This window comes from Dermochelys coriacea, chromosome 9, assembly GCF_009764565.3.
Source record: "Dermochelys coriacea isolate rDerCor1 chromosome 9, rDerCor1.pri.v4, whole genome shotgun sequence".
Taxonomy (NCBI): Eukaryota; Metazoa; Chordata; order Testudines; family Dermochelyidae; genus Dermochelys; species Dermochelys coriacea.
The window spans coordinates 19,541,659-19,558,572 of record NC_050076.1 but is presented as its reverse complement, the minus strand read 5'-3'; positions in this window follow the sequence as shown (position 1 = coordinate 19,558,572).

Below are 16,914 nucleotides of genomic sequence, written 5' to 3'. Positions count from 1 at the left end.
CCCAGTGCTCTGCGATCCTGGGAGTGGCGAGGGTCTCAGAGTCCAGGTTCTAGCCTGAGCTTGAATTTCTACACTGCAATTTTTAGCCTGCAGTCTGAGCCAACTGACCTGACCTCTGAGACTCAGGCCCATAGGTTCTTTATTGCAGTGTAGACATGCTCTCAAAGTGGTGTGCAGAGGCAATAGTTCCTGCACTCCCAGAAGGACTGGAGCAGAAGCGCTACCTCTCTGTAGTGCAGGAGCACAATGTGGGTGAGAAGGAAGAGAGAGAGAGCCTCTTTGCCTACCTGAAAATTGGCCACAATCCTGCTCTAGACTCACTGGTGCTATAAAACAGCCTTCTTAGATGCCTTTCTGAAGGTGTGTCCTGGGATAACCTTAAATTGTTGGGAGTTGGATGGTACTAAAATAATAATTCTGATACAGTATTTTCATCCAGATCTCAAAGCGCTTCACAAAGGAGAGTAAGTATCACTATGCCCATTTTACAGATGGGGAAACTGAGGCACAGAGCAGCAAAGTGATATGGCTTTTTCTTCAGAATCCAAACCTTTTGTATGAAATTTCTCAGTTTTCTAAGCTTCCATCAATGCCACTCTAATAAAAACACTCTTGCTTCATTTGTTATTCTGTGGTATAGTTATTACAGAATAGAAACATAGCACCTGATCTTACCAAACACATCTTTTGGAATGGATCTGTTCTGCTCTGATTTTTCTAGAGATAACAACACTTCCAATAATGAGGAGTCTGGTGGTACCTTAAAGTCTAACAAATTTATTTGGGCATTTGTGGATACAGACTAACACTGCTACCCTCTGATAGTTAACACTTCAAATAAAACTTTCTATTGTTTCTGATGTACTTTAAAGTATTTTATGATGAGTGGAGTATACTCAAGACAAGCATATTTTTGCAGATTAACAAACTGTACTTTGACCCTGATCCTGCAAGAATCTCTGTGCACAGGTGCAGGTACTCATCCATGTGGAAGTTCATTACAGGGTTGATCCCTTACAGTGCAGTGTAGACATGCAGCCTATTGAATATACAGAGAAGTGACCAAAATCTGTTGTGTTACTTTCATGATCTGACCCAAGTTTCTTTTATGAGGGGGTCGACCTCATTCCTTCTCAGAAATACAGATGAGACCCAATTTCTCCCACCACCGATGCCTGAATTGTAGCCAGCCAGCACTCCAGGTGAAGAGGACTGGACACAACTCCCTACTAAAAATGTTGTAGCTTGTCAGGGTTGTTTTAGTGATATAAGGCACTTCCTCCCTTCTGAGCGCAGCCTGCCGTTTCAACAGCTGTCCCAGTTTGGGGTTTGAGAGACTAGGGATAAACTGAGTCTTCATGCAGAGCAGGCCTGCTGTGCTTTACCACTGCTTTAGCCCTGTCAAGGTTCCTTCCCCACTCTGAACTCTAGGGTACAGATGTACCTGAACTCTAGGGTACTGCTGGAAAGACCCCCTAAGCTTATTCTTACCAGCTTAGGTTATAAACTTCCTCAACTTTGCCTTGTCCTTGAACCCTATGCTGCCACCACCAAGCGTGTTAGACAAAGAACAGGGAAAGAGCCCACTTGGAGACGTCTTCCCCCAAAATATCTCCCCAAGCCCTACACCTCCTTTCCTGGGGAAGGCTTGATAAAAATCCTTACCAATTTGCATAGGTGAACACAGACCCAAACCCTTGGATCTTAAGAGCAATGAAAAAGCAACCAGCATCTTAAAAGAAGAATTTTAATGAAAGAAAAAGTAAAAGAATCACCTCTGTAAAATCAGGATGGTAAATACCTTACAGGATAATCAGATTCAAAACAGAGAGAATCCCTTTAGGCAAAATCTTAAGTTACAAAAAGACACAAAATCAGGAATATACATTCCATTCAGCACAACCTATTTTACCAGCCATTTAACAAAAGGAAATCTAACGCATTTCTAGCTAGATTACTTACTAACTTAACAGAAGTTCTGAAGAGCATTCCTGACTTGGTCCCAGCAAAAGCATCACACAGACAGACAGACCCTTTGTTCCCCCCACCTCCAGCTTTGAAAGTATCTTGTCTCCTCATTAGTCATTTTGGTCAGGTGTCACCGAGGTTATCCTAGCTTCTTAACCCTTTACAGGTGAAAGGGTTTTGCCTTTGACCAGGTGGGATTTTTATAGTTCTGTATTCAGAAAGGTGGTTACCCTTCCCTTTATATTTATGACAGGCCCTAAAACAGATTTCAGAGCCCAGCAACTCAAAACTAAAGATTCTTTTAATATAAATACTGTTCTCTGATTTACCATCTGATGGCAGAAAGATCTCCCTATGCCCAGTCTCATGTTGGATTTACCTGTCTAAGCGGGGAGTTTAATTATCCAGAAGTGTATGAATGCATCTGAAGGAAACAAGATGGCAATTCCCGCCCCCCCCCCAGATACTTTACCTCAAAAACCATCCAGGAAACAAAAAAATCAAAGTGTGCTAAGACAGGGAGGACACTTATCCAAACAACTTAACTTGTCAAGCAAGGTAAAAATAAACAAACCACTGTCATTGAGATATATTATTTTCTTCATGTATCTATCAAAAAATCTGATGCAGAAGACATGAAGAGCTAGAAGACCACAGTTGTCCTCCAAATATCTCTTGTGCAAATACTATATGGAATGTAGGTGCAGTCATTGTTATATTAAACTTATTTTATTACAAATAATGAAATATTATTTAAGTTTCCACCCAGGCAGCTCTTCTGACGGGGGATAAAAAAATCTGCTATACTGAATACAAATCTTCAGCTGCTTAATAACAAGACCTATGTGTTAGATTTGTTCATTAATCTTGGGTGCTTTCATTTCTGAGATGACAATTTCTCAAATTGTCAGGTAGGGCCTGATTTTCAGAGGTACTCAGCACCTACAGACTCCCATTGAAATCAGTTCAAGTCATGGGTGCTCAGAACATCTACCGGCCCTATGTAGCATCCAGAAATGGAGGCACCCAAAATTAGGGAAGCATTTTTGAAAATTTAGGTCTGAATGACTATTGCTTCCCCCCCCCGCCCCAACTATTTGTGTACTTAAAGAATACAATTACAAATGAATGGCATTTAGGATGCAATGAAAATCTCTGATCTAGAGATGTTAACTCATGGGGTTTAGATACTTTTCACATCCTTTTTTTCCAGCAGTACTGGATTGGGATTACTGATATCTGTTTACTCAGAATGACTGGGCCTTTCGATACCCTGCTACATTTTCTTTTTGTATGAAGGAATTGAATCCTTTTTTATTAGTTGCTGCCATGCTTAGCCTGAGACCTTGCCAAGTGTCACTACTGTATGTATGCATACTGTACACCTGATGCCCTCTTATAAAAATCTTCTTTGACCCAAAGTCTGTGACTATGTTTCAGAGCTGTTTTAGACACACAGTTCCTAGTATTAATGGTAGATATGTGTCCTGTTCAGGAAATTACTTCTGCCTATTGGCCAGGGCAAGTTGTGAACTCGTGTTGATCCCCAAATCGATCTCTCTCTGAAGCAATACCTCGTTGGACATTTTCCATTTAGTTAGTCCTTTGTGTCCAAGACTCAAATTAAGAACTATGTATCGATGCAAGAAGCAACATGGTCACACTCAGGATGCCTCTATTCCCCTGAGAGAGGGGCAGAAGATGGAAAGAGCAGCCTTTGTTTAAAAGGAATCACACTGAAATCTTAGGCTTAATAGTAGTCCATACAAAAATCTCAACTCTGCTACTGGGAGATCTCATTCCAGAATTAGTAAAAATAATCATTTTACTTATAAATCAACTTCTCCCAAGCACATGATGAAAGGCTGACTAAAGAGTTAACATGCAATAAAATAAAAAGGAAGAATAAAATATTAAAAAGCCAGAGGTATATCACTGAGCAAAGTTTGCTTCCTTATGAAACACATTAATGCAGGGAAAAATCCTCCACTGTTAATATGATGGACTTCAATGAATAAGAGACCTTTCTATTTCTATGAATCTTACAAGAGAAAACAAAGCAAAAATCAAATGGGTATAATCAGAGAAACTTCCATTTATTTGTCAAGTGAAATGATGAGGTTTTATATACAAATAGTTATAAACAATTATACTTTTGAAGCCATCATTAACAAGGTCAGGGTAACCATAATGTCATTTTTGCCTGTTACACATCTCTTATTCTCTCATTAGTTTGTTGTTCCACACTATTATACCAGCAAATATTGCCATATATTCTCAGGATGGGGCAGTTAACCTCATATTTCTTTCACTTTCAATTTCCAAGAAAAATCATCGAGGCAAGCAAGGAAAAGTTGCTACCAAAATTTCCCTCCTACTGAAACAGCAACTTTCAAACACTTGCTTGTCCCCAGAAACCTGCCTTTTATCCTTCATGCCTCCTCATCAAAAAGCTGATTTCCAATTTACAACACATTTTCTAAATCCCAACCCCCTGAGCCTCCTATGCTGAATCCCCTGTGCAAACTTAACCCAATAATTACAAATCAAGAAACACAACCTGTTCTCCTGTTGTTAAAAACATCAAGCATGTTTTTCAGCAAATAAATCTATAGCACTAGCTAATACAGAAAAAAACAACACAAATCTTTCTACATAGGGTTAAAAGTCTTAATGGAAATGTAAGACTCTTCAGTATTTAGTGGCTTTCAGATGCTCTGATTATTGCAATAATCCACTGAAGGTTCAGACTTGACTTTAAAATTAGCAGTGCAAACTGAGGAAAATGAAAAGGATTTCAAAGCAGAAATCACAGAGGAAACTGATGGAATACACAGCAGTGTTGAACAGCTACACTTATGTGGCATAAATTTTGATTTAAAAAAATCAGCAAATTTTTCTCATGATGCTGCATAAAGCATTTTATAAACCAAATTCCTAGGACTACATTTAAAGGGACTCTTTCAATCTACCTTAAAATCATATGTTGTAAACATAATATTTACTTTTGTACTAAAAACACCTTCAGTTATTAAAAGTCAAACAATTTTAAACATTCAATTTGTCACTGTTTTGGCTTTTTGGTTTTTTTGCCAGCCTGAACAATGAGAAACAGTGTAGTCAGTTTGACTTTTCTTCAGTTTGGCCCTGATCCTCAATGGTGTTTAGGCACCTAAATAGCTTTGGGGATCTGGACCTTTCACTTTCAGGTTCTTAGTGCTGTAACCCTTAGGTTTCAAATGTTGTAAAGGAATGTTTATTTGTATAAAACAGCTCCTTTCTCTGGAAGGTCTTTAAGAAAATGAACCATTTTGCCTGACATTAGGTTTTACAACACATTTTTTACAAAAATTAAATTAGGGGAGAAATTTAAGTATTCCTTAAAAATATTGTAGTTTTACTCAATATGGCTCTTTCATCAATAGAAATATAGTGGGCCAGATTCTGACATAATGTACACTAGTGTAAATTAGGAGACACTCCATTGAAATCAAGTTACCCTTGTGTTAGTGAGAAGAGATTCAAGCCTATTCGGGACCAGATTAGGCATGGACATGATAAGGCCATGACTACGACTACAGTTCTTGGAGTCATGTGATAATTGCAGAATTTCAGCTTTATTTTTTCAACTCTTCTGGTTACAAAAAAACCTTGAAAATTAGACTTGAGTGTAACAGATACAGTGACAACTGCCTGAGTCTGCAGACAGCTGAAACAATAGATCTGAAGGCGGGAACTGTCTTGTACATTAATTTCAAGACTAACCCCAACAAAGATCTCTGTGAGTAGGAGGAGAAGAGTGCAGCAGACCTGTCCCATCTATATAGCTTGTCATAAATATAAAGGGAAGGGTAACCAACTTTCTGTATACACTGCTATAAAATCCCTCCTGGCCAGAGGCAAAACCCTTTCACCTGTAAAGGGTTAATAAGCTCAGATAACCTCGCTGGCACCTGACCAAAATGACTAATGAGGAAACAAGATTCTTTCAAATCGGGGAGCAGGAACAAAGGGTCTGTCTGTCTGTGTGATGCTTTTGCTGGAAACAGATCAGGAATGCAGCCTTATAACTCCTGTAAAGTTAGTAAGTAATCTAGCTAGAAATGCATTAGATTTCCTTTTGTTTAATGGCTGATAAAATAATCTGTGCTGAATTGAATGTATATTCCTGTTTTTGTGTCTTTTTGTAACTTAAGGTTTTGCCTAGAGGGATTCTCTCTGCTTTGAATCTGATTACCCTGTAAGGTATTTACCATCCTGATTTTACAGAGGTGATTTTTACTTTTTCTTCAATTAAAATTCTTCTTTTAAGAACCTGATTGCTTTTTCATTGTTCTTAAGATCCAAGGGTTTGGGTCTGTACAAATTGGTGAGGATTTTTATCAAGCCTTCCCCAGGAAAGGAGGTGTAGGGCTTTGGGGGATATTTTTGGGGAAGACGTCTCCAAGTGGGCTCTTTCCCTGTTCTTTGTTTAACACGCTTGGTGGTGGCAGCATAGGGTTCAAGGACAAGGCAAAGTTTGTACCTTGAGGAATTTTATAACCTAAGCTGGTAAGAATAAGTTTATGGGTCTTTTCAGCAGGTCCCCATATTTGTACCCTAGAGTTCAAAGTGGGGAAGGAACCTTGACATAGCTATATGACAGTTATTGGTGTGAGTGATAGGCTAATTCCTGGCTGCCATTCCTACCTCTCTGGGGAGCATAGGAGAACCCTGCTACCACTCTGGCATCTACAAGAAAGGGTGATGTTGCCTCTCTTCAGGGGAATAAGAGGGCTTAATGCCACTGTCCTTGACTTTCTGGGAGGGGAAATCCCTAACAGTACTACTCAAGGTGGAGGTGACAGAGTTGTGTGTGTCCAGAGCTCCATATTCTGGCCCTCCCCCCAGCGAATTCATTTTCACCGCTGTGTGATAAGCCAGTTGCTGAAGTAAATTCTGATTTAAAATATTTAGGCTGCCCCTCTGTTATGTAGCGCAGTGGGCTAGCTTGCCTTCATCATATTTACTGCTTTGCATTATATTCTGCTTTGCATTATATTCAGCGGTAATGCAAGAAACTTACAGGCCTGTATCCTGTAAGATATTAGCTTCAGCAAGTTAGCATAAGGCTTGAGACCTGTGATCTTTGAACAGATAAATGGCCCAACAGAAAACCCCCAAGTATTTGGGGAGCTGAAAATAGACTTTAAAGGGAAGTTCTGACTACAGGTAAATAATTCAACCAGAAAAGTGTCCGGGCAATGAACTGATGTACATGACAGGTACATGAGATAGATTTAAGGCTAGCCTGCTTGCTTACCTATACACATATATATATTAACACGGCTGCTACTCTGAAACCTGTCATTATGCAAGGCACTGAATTTAGCCGTAGAGTGGAAATCTGTCAACTTCATGGCGAATACAGACTAACACGGCTGCTACTCTGAAACCTGTCATTATGCAAGGCACTGAATTTAGCCGTATAGAGTGGAAATCTGTCAACTTCATGGCGAATACAGACTAACACGGCTGCTACTCTGAAATATTTCTTATAAGTTTCTTATAAGTTTGATTATTTCTTTTATTATAATAGGTTTATATTAGGGTATATTTTGGCTGTAACACAAAGGACCTGCAGGCCATATCTCCTGTATGGTGAGCTAAGGCAAAGTTAGCATACTTATGTCTGGGACCTTTCACCTAGATAAATAGAGCCAAAGCATAAGGTCCATGTATGACTGCATCCTTTAACATAGAGGATGCATTAAAGCAGGTTGGCATAAGGGCTTTACGTTCATACCCTTTCAAACTTAACAGGTATGCCACAACTTAGAACTTGGAAAGAATTGAAATAACCAGTTAGGACAGAAATAACAAATGTGATAACTAACCACAAAAGGGCCATGGTAACAAATTGATGTATATAATAAGTTGAGATCATTGATATACTAACCTATAGGAAAAAGACACTCCAACATTAGTGAGATGAGGAAATACAAATAAGAGAAAGGGAAAAATCCCCTACTGAATATGCATCAAACATAATGGTGTCAGCGTAACACATTAAAAAAGTGGCATCCCAGCCTAGGGGCAGTGGGAGAGAGAGATGTAGTCCTTGGGAGGTGCCAGAATGATGGCCACCAATGATGATGGGGAAGGTGATGGTGATGAGGAAGATGATAGCTAACATTTCAGGTTGTTCTGAGGGATGGTGTGTGTAGCTGTACATTCTGTAGTATCTCTATCTATCTTACAAAGTTGGGGTGTTTGTGACTGTGCTAAATTTATTAATAAACTATATTTGTAAATATAAAAGAGTTTCTATATTGTGAGTGTTTCAACTGTGCACAGCAGGGTTCCTAACTAGTTACAGGCTGCAATAGTCACAGAGTACCCCCACACTATCCAGCTTCCTTCTCCCAGAGACTTGGCCAGTGCCAGGAGGAGGTTGAAGAGGAGGTCCCACAACTTTGCTGGCTAGGGATTGGGGCGACAGGTCCTGACACTTGGTGCCAGGGTGGGATATGAGGACAAGGAAGTGGATGGTATGACACACGCATGTACAGATCAGACATGCCAAACCTGGGGGAAAAATGTAGATATTGGCCGCCTTTTTAGTTTAATTGGCTTGTTGGCTAGTTTTTGGCTTGTAGTGTGTTGCTTGTTTGGCTTGTAGCTTGTTGCTTCTTTTTTTTTTGATCAGTTACCGGCAAGCAGGGGGAAGGGGGACAAGCAGGGGCAAGGGGAGAGAGAGTCAGGGGTGCACAGAAGGCCCACCACAGTCCAAGACTGCACGTTGGGGGGATCTAGTCACAGAGTGTTGGGGTTCTTAGGGATTGGCTTGTTTTGGCCCTGTTTTAAAACGGGATTAGCTTGATTTTTGGCTTATTGTGAAAATCTGGGCGCTTATTTACCATGTAAAAGTTGGCAACTGAGGTACAGATGTCCTTTAAGTGTGCTTCAGAGGCAGACCAGCTTGATGTCATGGCTGGGGACAGCCAAGGAGGCTCACAGGGCAGAAGTCCGATGACAAGTTCCAGAGGGCCAGTAGTGAGGGGTGGGCAAGGAGCATCATTCTACAGGGCCTGCTTGAGGAAAGTGGGAGAAGCAGGAGGCAAGGCTGCCTTCACCTCCTGGAGCACACAACAGGGGACACAGAGTGAGCAGCCATCTGTGCTGGTCAAATGGTGAGGGGTTCCCCAGTCCCTGAGATTAAAGTCCCTGAGATTAAAGGAGGTCTCTAATTTGGTGGCACCAGCCAGGACCATCCTCCAATGTGCACAAAAAAATGCGGATTGCGTAGTGGGGGTTCTGTATGGAGGTTCTCTCCCTCGGCAGCCATCATAGACCTGGTAACTGAGTTTAATTTCCAGGTCCTAAAGAGGACCTGATAAAAGACTAGCAGCTCAGAGGGGTGTCAGGGAGACCTCTTTGGTGAAGATAAAATAGCTGTAGAGAATTTTGTGTGTGGATGGGAGCCACATTACGGATAACAAAATAGGAGCCCAAGTTTACTCTGTAATGAAGACAAGCCCTATGTCAAGATGGGAAGTTAGGGTCTTATCTAAAGCCTGTTAAAGTCAATGAACAGGTTTGTATTAACTTCAGTGGTCTATGAATTATATCTTTAAAACACTTTATGATGTTGAAAATGTGTTACATGTATGACAGAAAGATGCTTTATTTTCCAAATATTGTTGTACAGTAATTTAGTTTTCTCTGATAATAATTTTCCCTTGATTCTTTGCATGTTTCTCTTCTGAAACATGGAATGACAGATTAAAATGACAGTTTATTTTTCTTTTGTCCTATTTGAACTATTTTGCAGGTATTTTACAAAGAAAATATTGAGCCTAGTTTAGCCTAGCTACACTTTATAAATTTCTATTTGTCTCCATTTTTACATTTCTAGTGTCGATTCTACTTTACAGAACTGTCATTCATTTCCTGGGTATGTTTTTGCTATATGACATTCTGATAGGACTGTCTCATTTTCAAACATTTCCTGTGTATATTATTAGGTCCTGGGGCTGCGATAAACCATCTGGAGTCTGGACCCATGGACAATGCTCCTGTTCAAAAAGAACTGTGTAGTTATGGGTCTCATCATTACCATCATTGTCAGTGCCTCTCTAGCTTCTAGCCATGCAGCATCTGTTTTTAGGCTTCTATGTGGTTCACCACTAATTAAGAAATATTCCCATTCTCTAGTTGACCTATCTTGTTTCCTTGCTAACTGCTAGAGAAGTTGGTGGCTGAATTGCTTCAGGCTCATCTCAATCAAATTCATTTATTTAAGGAATTTAAGTGTCAGCATGGAAGCCACAATGATGAAGGTATCAGATGGCTTTCCTTTGGCTACACACACTATGACTCTACCTTGTTTTTCATTACATTGAGCTTGGCAAATGACTTCTACACTGTTGATTATTGGCTTCTGCCTCTCTATGATCTTAGGGTGCAGCCACATTAGAAAATTATAACCTAGCACAAATGATTTTCCCTAAATACTATTCAGAGTTCATATTTCCTTTTTTTTGTTTGTTTTACAATCCTCAAAAATGTAATATTTGGTGGATTACGGCAAAGTCAATGGCTTAGCTGGCAGAGAAACTTGAGGCACCTGCTTTCTTAAGAAAGGAGGTTATGGGTGAAGTTACTGATACCCAAGAATTTTGATTTTTTAAAAGTTTATTTTTTGTTGAGACATCTGATATCACTTTCATTGCAATGTGTGTTATACCAATATGAAAAGGATCAAGACCTTGGCTTGCCTGAGGACATTTGTAAGCCCTGACTGTCCTTACTGTTTCAGCCAATGATTTCTCTCTCTCTTGGGACTGTGGGAGTTTCCTGAGAGTGAGGCTGTGTTTCTGATAGTTTCTGTGTTTGTTTTGTTTTACTTGCTAGTTCTTTGTTTTAGGGGTGTGTGATGGGGTGTACCAATCCCATATTAGTGACATGAGGGTTAAAGAGCTGCTCTGGGCCCAAAAGGCCACTCCTCCTCACCTCCGCTGGTCATGCTCTGAGTGGAGAGAGCATTTAAAAGGAAGTGACTCAGCTCAGTTTGGGCTGACAGAGGAGAGCAGTCAGGTGCAGCAGTCTCTTGCCACCAAGGTCTGCCAGGACCAAACCTCATATCCAAGAGCCGCTGGAAGCCTGTTGGCCATGTGAGCTGATGGTAACAACTCTCTGTGGCCAGCGAAAGAGACTCTGGAGACAGATCAGAGGGGAACACAGGAGGGACTCTAAGTCTAACCCATATCAACATTGGAGGGACTGGAACAAGTATAGGAAGTGACCCAGGGAGTGCAGTTAGAGGCATCAGGCTTTGAGCCCTTTGCAAGGGCAACTGTTTTGAAGGGCCTTGGATTGGAACCTGGTGGAGTAAGGTGGGCCCGGTTTCTCCTATCCACACCCCTCGTCAGTGGGCGGCACTACCCTGAACTATAATCACTAGGCAAAGCAACCCTTTGACTTTTACCAATAGGTGACACTTCCTCAAACTATCCGCTTGGCAAAGTGACCTTTGGATTCTCACCCATGGATAACATTACCCTGAACTATAGCCATGAGGCAAGGTGGCCTTTGGATTCTTGCCAGTTGGAGATACTACCCTAAACTATAACTGCCAGGTAAATTGACCTTTGGACTCTTGTCATTAGTTGTTATGCCCTGGAGTAACACCATAAGGCGGTACTGCTGGCCTAGAGCCAACCCCAAAAGCATGGTGGAGAATGCGGGCATTGACTAGGTCTTGTTAGAAGGGAAGACCAGGAAGCCCCCGTACTAAAGCCCTGAATTCCAGCAGAGGCTGGGTGAGGCAAGAAGAATGGGGACTGCTGATCTGACCAACTCCCTAGGAGGTATTTCCAACAAGAGGGAAGAACTTGGGTATTGAGGCATTATGAAAGAGAGACTGAGAACCCCAGGGAGAGGAAGACACACCACCAAGGGGCCTTATCATCCCAGGAAGGAGCACACCAATGGGGGCCCTGGAGGGCCAATGCTTCAAGTGCAGATAGAAGGGTATTTCAGGCAGGAGTAACCCTTTAGGAACTGTATCTATTGCCAGGTGTGGACTGCAGGCCCCTGAGCTCGGAAGAGGGAAACACCCAAGCTACTGCTACCAGTGCAGGTCAACAGCACCCAGGTAACAGTCCTTGTGGACACTGGGTTGAGCCAGACTATTGTTTGGATCAGTCTGGTGTGATCCCCTGACACAGTGGAGACCCCCATCTACCTTCAGTGCATCCATGGAGACGTTCTGCCCTCCCTGGTGACAAAGTAGAAGGCCATGAGGAAATGTGCTGGCTCAGCCTAGTGACCAACCTCTCCTACCCTGTAATTCTGGCATAGGACTGGATGTGGTTTGGGGAGATCTGGAAGTGATGGAACAGCAACCGCCCCACAGAAACAAACTCAGGCCTGAAAGTGAGGAGGGTCATGGGCTGAGAGGAGATGGAGGACCTGGGGAAGAGGTCCCTCAGAATAGGCAGAGACACTGTCATTGGGTCCCTAAGATAGGGAGGCATTAGATGAGACAGGCCAAGAATGGTTGACAGACAATGGGGACTTTGTGAGGGAGCAGCGATAAGACCAAACCTTAAGTAGTGCCTGGGAACAGATAGTTACCCCTGAGGGGAGGGGACTGGGGACCCTCAGACACCACAGGGACCCCACTTCAAAATCCACAATGACTGACTGTAGTGGGTGATGAAAGACCCCTAAACCCAGGAGATGCTGTGGCAGCTATTAGTTCCCAGGAGGTTCTGGTGGGTGCTATTACATCTGGCCCAGATGCTGAGGGACAGAGAAAATGCTGCAATGGGTAGCCATCAGGTATTTCTGGCCAGGCATCCACAAAGAGGTACACGGTTTCTGTGCCTCATGCCCTGCATGCCAGTTGACAGAGCCCAAAGGGATGCGCAAGGCTCCCTTGTCCCACTTCCCCTAGTGGGGATACCATTTGAGTGTGTAGTAACAGACCTGGTGGGACCTCTGGGGAAGAGTGCATCCAGGTTCCAGTATATACTGATGAATGTAGACTATTTCACCCAGTATTCTGGGGCCATCCCATTGCATACAATGAAGTCACCCACAATAGTGGGTGAGCTAATGAAGGTCTTCACCAGGGACAGAATTCCGAGGGAAATCCTGATGGACAGAGGGTCCAACTTCTTGTCTCAGCTGATGAAATAATTTGATCTCAAGGTGAGATACAGTGCTCATATTTGGCTGGTTAACTTTTTGCTGGGTCAGGCAAAACAAGCTATTTTGACATCTCACCACAACAGAATGGCCCAGGGTGGACTGGTGTGATGAACTTGGTGTTCTGCACACTGCTTTGTGCTTTTTATATATTGACTTGAAACCTGGACACTTTTTGGATGACATGGGGGGGTTAACCACATTTTGTGTGAACTTGGTGATGATGATGCTTTAGTGATCCATGTCTGATGTTGTCTTAAGATGTGTTTTGCTTTATTGTGTGTCTGTGTATATATTGTAATTTTATAACTTTTGTAATAGTTTTAAATGATTTTTAGTGGTTTTATGTGAATAAAGGTGGTTTTCATGTTGTGTCTCTGGTTCTGTCTTGCTCAGACAGATATATATAGGCTAAATGATGTAGTTATTCATTTAGATTTGCAAAATAACCAAAAGCATCTGATTCCTAAATCCTTGGCATCATACCATTCCATAAAATCAGAGACATTATACAGTAAGCCTAAATATCTAAAGCAACATGCATGATTTGAATATGTCTGGTTAGCAAGCTACTCAGCCTGAGGAACATTGTAAAAACAGTGGGCATGTAGGGAAAATGTTCATGTCTCTTTAGACACTTGTGCATATCGTTGGCCAGGGCTGTTCTGCCTTCATCTCTCTGATTTACTCAGGTGTAGAAACTGCTTACATGTTGTACCTACACAAGCAAACAAAACATTACACGATGCCAAAACACTACAGTGCATTACTGCTTGCACTATTAAATATTTAGGAATAAAACAAACACACATTCTCTTCAACTACTGCACTTTCCCTTTCTTTGTTTCTGACAAATTATTTGCATGTTGCATTTTCCAAAAGGAAAATGTTGGTGAATTTATGAAAGTGGGTGACATTTAAAATGATATTTTTAAGCACAAAGTCTGTTCAGTTTTATTTTGACAATTAAATATAGTAAATCCCAAAACTTGTAACCTCCTTGAAGGGCTTAGTTAAACAAAAGCTACTGCCTTAACTGCTGATCTATGGGCGTCCTTTGCTCCAGGGCTAATCACAATTCTTCAAGGCATTCAGAAAGGAGTCCCTAAGTCCACCCACCATACTCAGCATACAATTCAAGTATCTTAATATAAGGAAGGGTTATTCCCTTGCTGGTCTAAGTATTAGGTATCAGTCATTTTGAAAAGATACCTGGAGGTTTGAGAAGCATTCTGGAAGTCAGCCAAAAAATCAGCAAACACTAACATTAACATATATATGCACCTTTATTTTCTCCTCTAACTCTTTCCTACCTGCCATTTCTCTTGCTTGACAAGGAAAGTGTTTTTTTGCCTGTTTTTATGCCAACTATTTGTCTCTACTTTCATGTGAATAATAAGTGTAGTAAATGCAAATGTTATAGACTGTTTTTCTTGGCTCATGAACACATCCAAACTCCAGCCTATGGCACTTTAAAGAACTTCCTTAGCTCACTGATATCCACCACATGCTTTGTCAGCTAGAAAAAAAACCTACTCTGCCAATAACATCAGTTTAGGGCTTTTTTCTTGCCCAGAGGTCCACAGTAATTTTTTCTTATTAAAAGAAAATGACTGGGCCATTCAGCGATGGGTTGCCCGCATCCTACCTGTTTGCTCCTTCACTGTCAAGCTGGCAAATTACTCTAGCCTATGTCTGGAATAATGCTCATTAGCAGCATGGCCTGGATACAGGTCGTGATGTCAAGACAGTTTATGATCTCTCCATCTCTTAGTCAGCTCAGCAACTTTGGGATAAGCAGTCAGTGCTTGAAAAATACCCTGAAAATGATATTTGTATAGTTCCCATGACAAATAGGCATAAGCAGAAAAACATTTACAAAAACAGACAACATTAATTGCTTCTGGGAGTGTCAGGGGACTGTTCCACCTGAAAATGCTTCTGATTTTTGTTGAAAAAACTCAGACAGTCTGGTGTACAGATGGAAGAATAAATATTTCCTTTGTTTCCTCACTAGATTCCAAAATTAAGCACAAGAGAAAAAAGAATCCTACATGTATTTCAAAAGAAACTTCACATCTGTGTACAAAAGCCCATTTTAAAAATCCCTGTCTAGTGTTCTATTTACTGCATTGGCTTCCACAGCTACACAGCCTTTCTAGTGAGTAAAGTGAGGCAGTATCTCTTGGATCCAGGTTCTATGTCTTCCATATCCAGGCCACTAGATTCTTTGAGAATAGCCTTGGCAACTCTGTCCAGATGTTCAAAAAATGAACTTGATGTAACTGATATTAAAATGGCACTTTCCAAACTTTTTAAAAAAAGTGTATTTAAAGACAGGAATGTATTTATGGACAAAGTCACCATTTTACACAAGAGTACTTCTTCTGGGGGCTAGATTTTAAAATAATTTCATGCTCATAATTGTACATGCCCTAATTTATTCAGGCAAATATTATGACTTTGTGCATAAATTGGCTTTTTCACAAGATGGTCAGTTATACATCTAGTTGGTGATCATGTTCATGTACATGTTCAAGTACACAAAATGCTCAAGGTACCATTAGATCTGTGCATAAATTAGGTGTGTAGCTGCACACATCCAGATTTGAAAAAAATCTAGTCCCATAACACCTTCAAGTCCTGATGCACATACAGAATTATTTGCTATTGTTTGAACTGCAGAGCTAATATGGCTATGAAAAAAATCAAACTAGCTTCTGCACTGTCTTGTACATCCTTATCAAAACTGTTAGCACTTCTGTGGCATTTTGAATTTTCAGAGCTCGTTACAAATGTCTGTCTTTCTAGCACTATTCCTGAAGTCCTTATTAAGAGCCCCAACACTCCTGGTGGGTTCTCCTCCAAGTTATTCCATAGAGGATGGAATTCTCCCCCTTCTCCCCAAAAAAACAAAGAATTCAGACTGCTTATGTATTATTATTATTATTTCCAAAAGTCCACATTGGGATTGCAGCCTCACTGTGCATAGAAAAAGAGACGATGCCTGCCCAGAAGGGCTTCAAACCTAAACACAAAGGATGCGGGATGGAGATGCAATATACAAACAAATGAACCTGGTAAAGATTTGGTCTAGCTTTATAAGTTACATGGATTGTATCATTTTTAATTGGGGGAAGAGAATAGGAAAAGAGGAGAAGGGGAAAATCAATTGTTATATAATCATTAAGGATCCTGTAAGAGAGTGGTTAAGGAGGGATTTGAAGGAAGATGTATCCTACCAAGAGCCTTGAGTGTGTCAAGGACTTGTTGAGGGGCAGGGCTCTGTGCCACCGATTCTGCACTTCCTGCCCTTCCTAATGGAATTGTACTGCCAGTTCTTCCCTTGCTTGCAGATGCTCCATGGAGATCTGCTCAGGAGTTAATACAGTTTGAGCCTGTATTAACTCATAAGTGGATTCTCCATGGGGTGAGAGATGTTCTTTGTGCAAACCCAAAGTGAGAAAACAACAAGTCAGTGCAACATTCAGGCTTCATTCCCTCCTCCACATATACTGTGCTCCCTCATCAAGCACTTCCTGAATGAAGAGTTCTCTAAGTTCCTGTATACAATCATACTATAGCACCACCTATTGGGGAACTATTTATCATAAATAGAGGGATTCTGTAGGGACACCCAATTCCTGCACTGTGGTCTGCCCACATATAGGTACAGACTTGTGGAGATCCCTTCACCTGTTCAGGAATAGGGTTAATGGGGAGTTGCACAATTGCACAGAGATGGTTGAC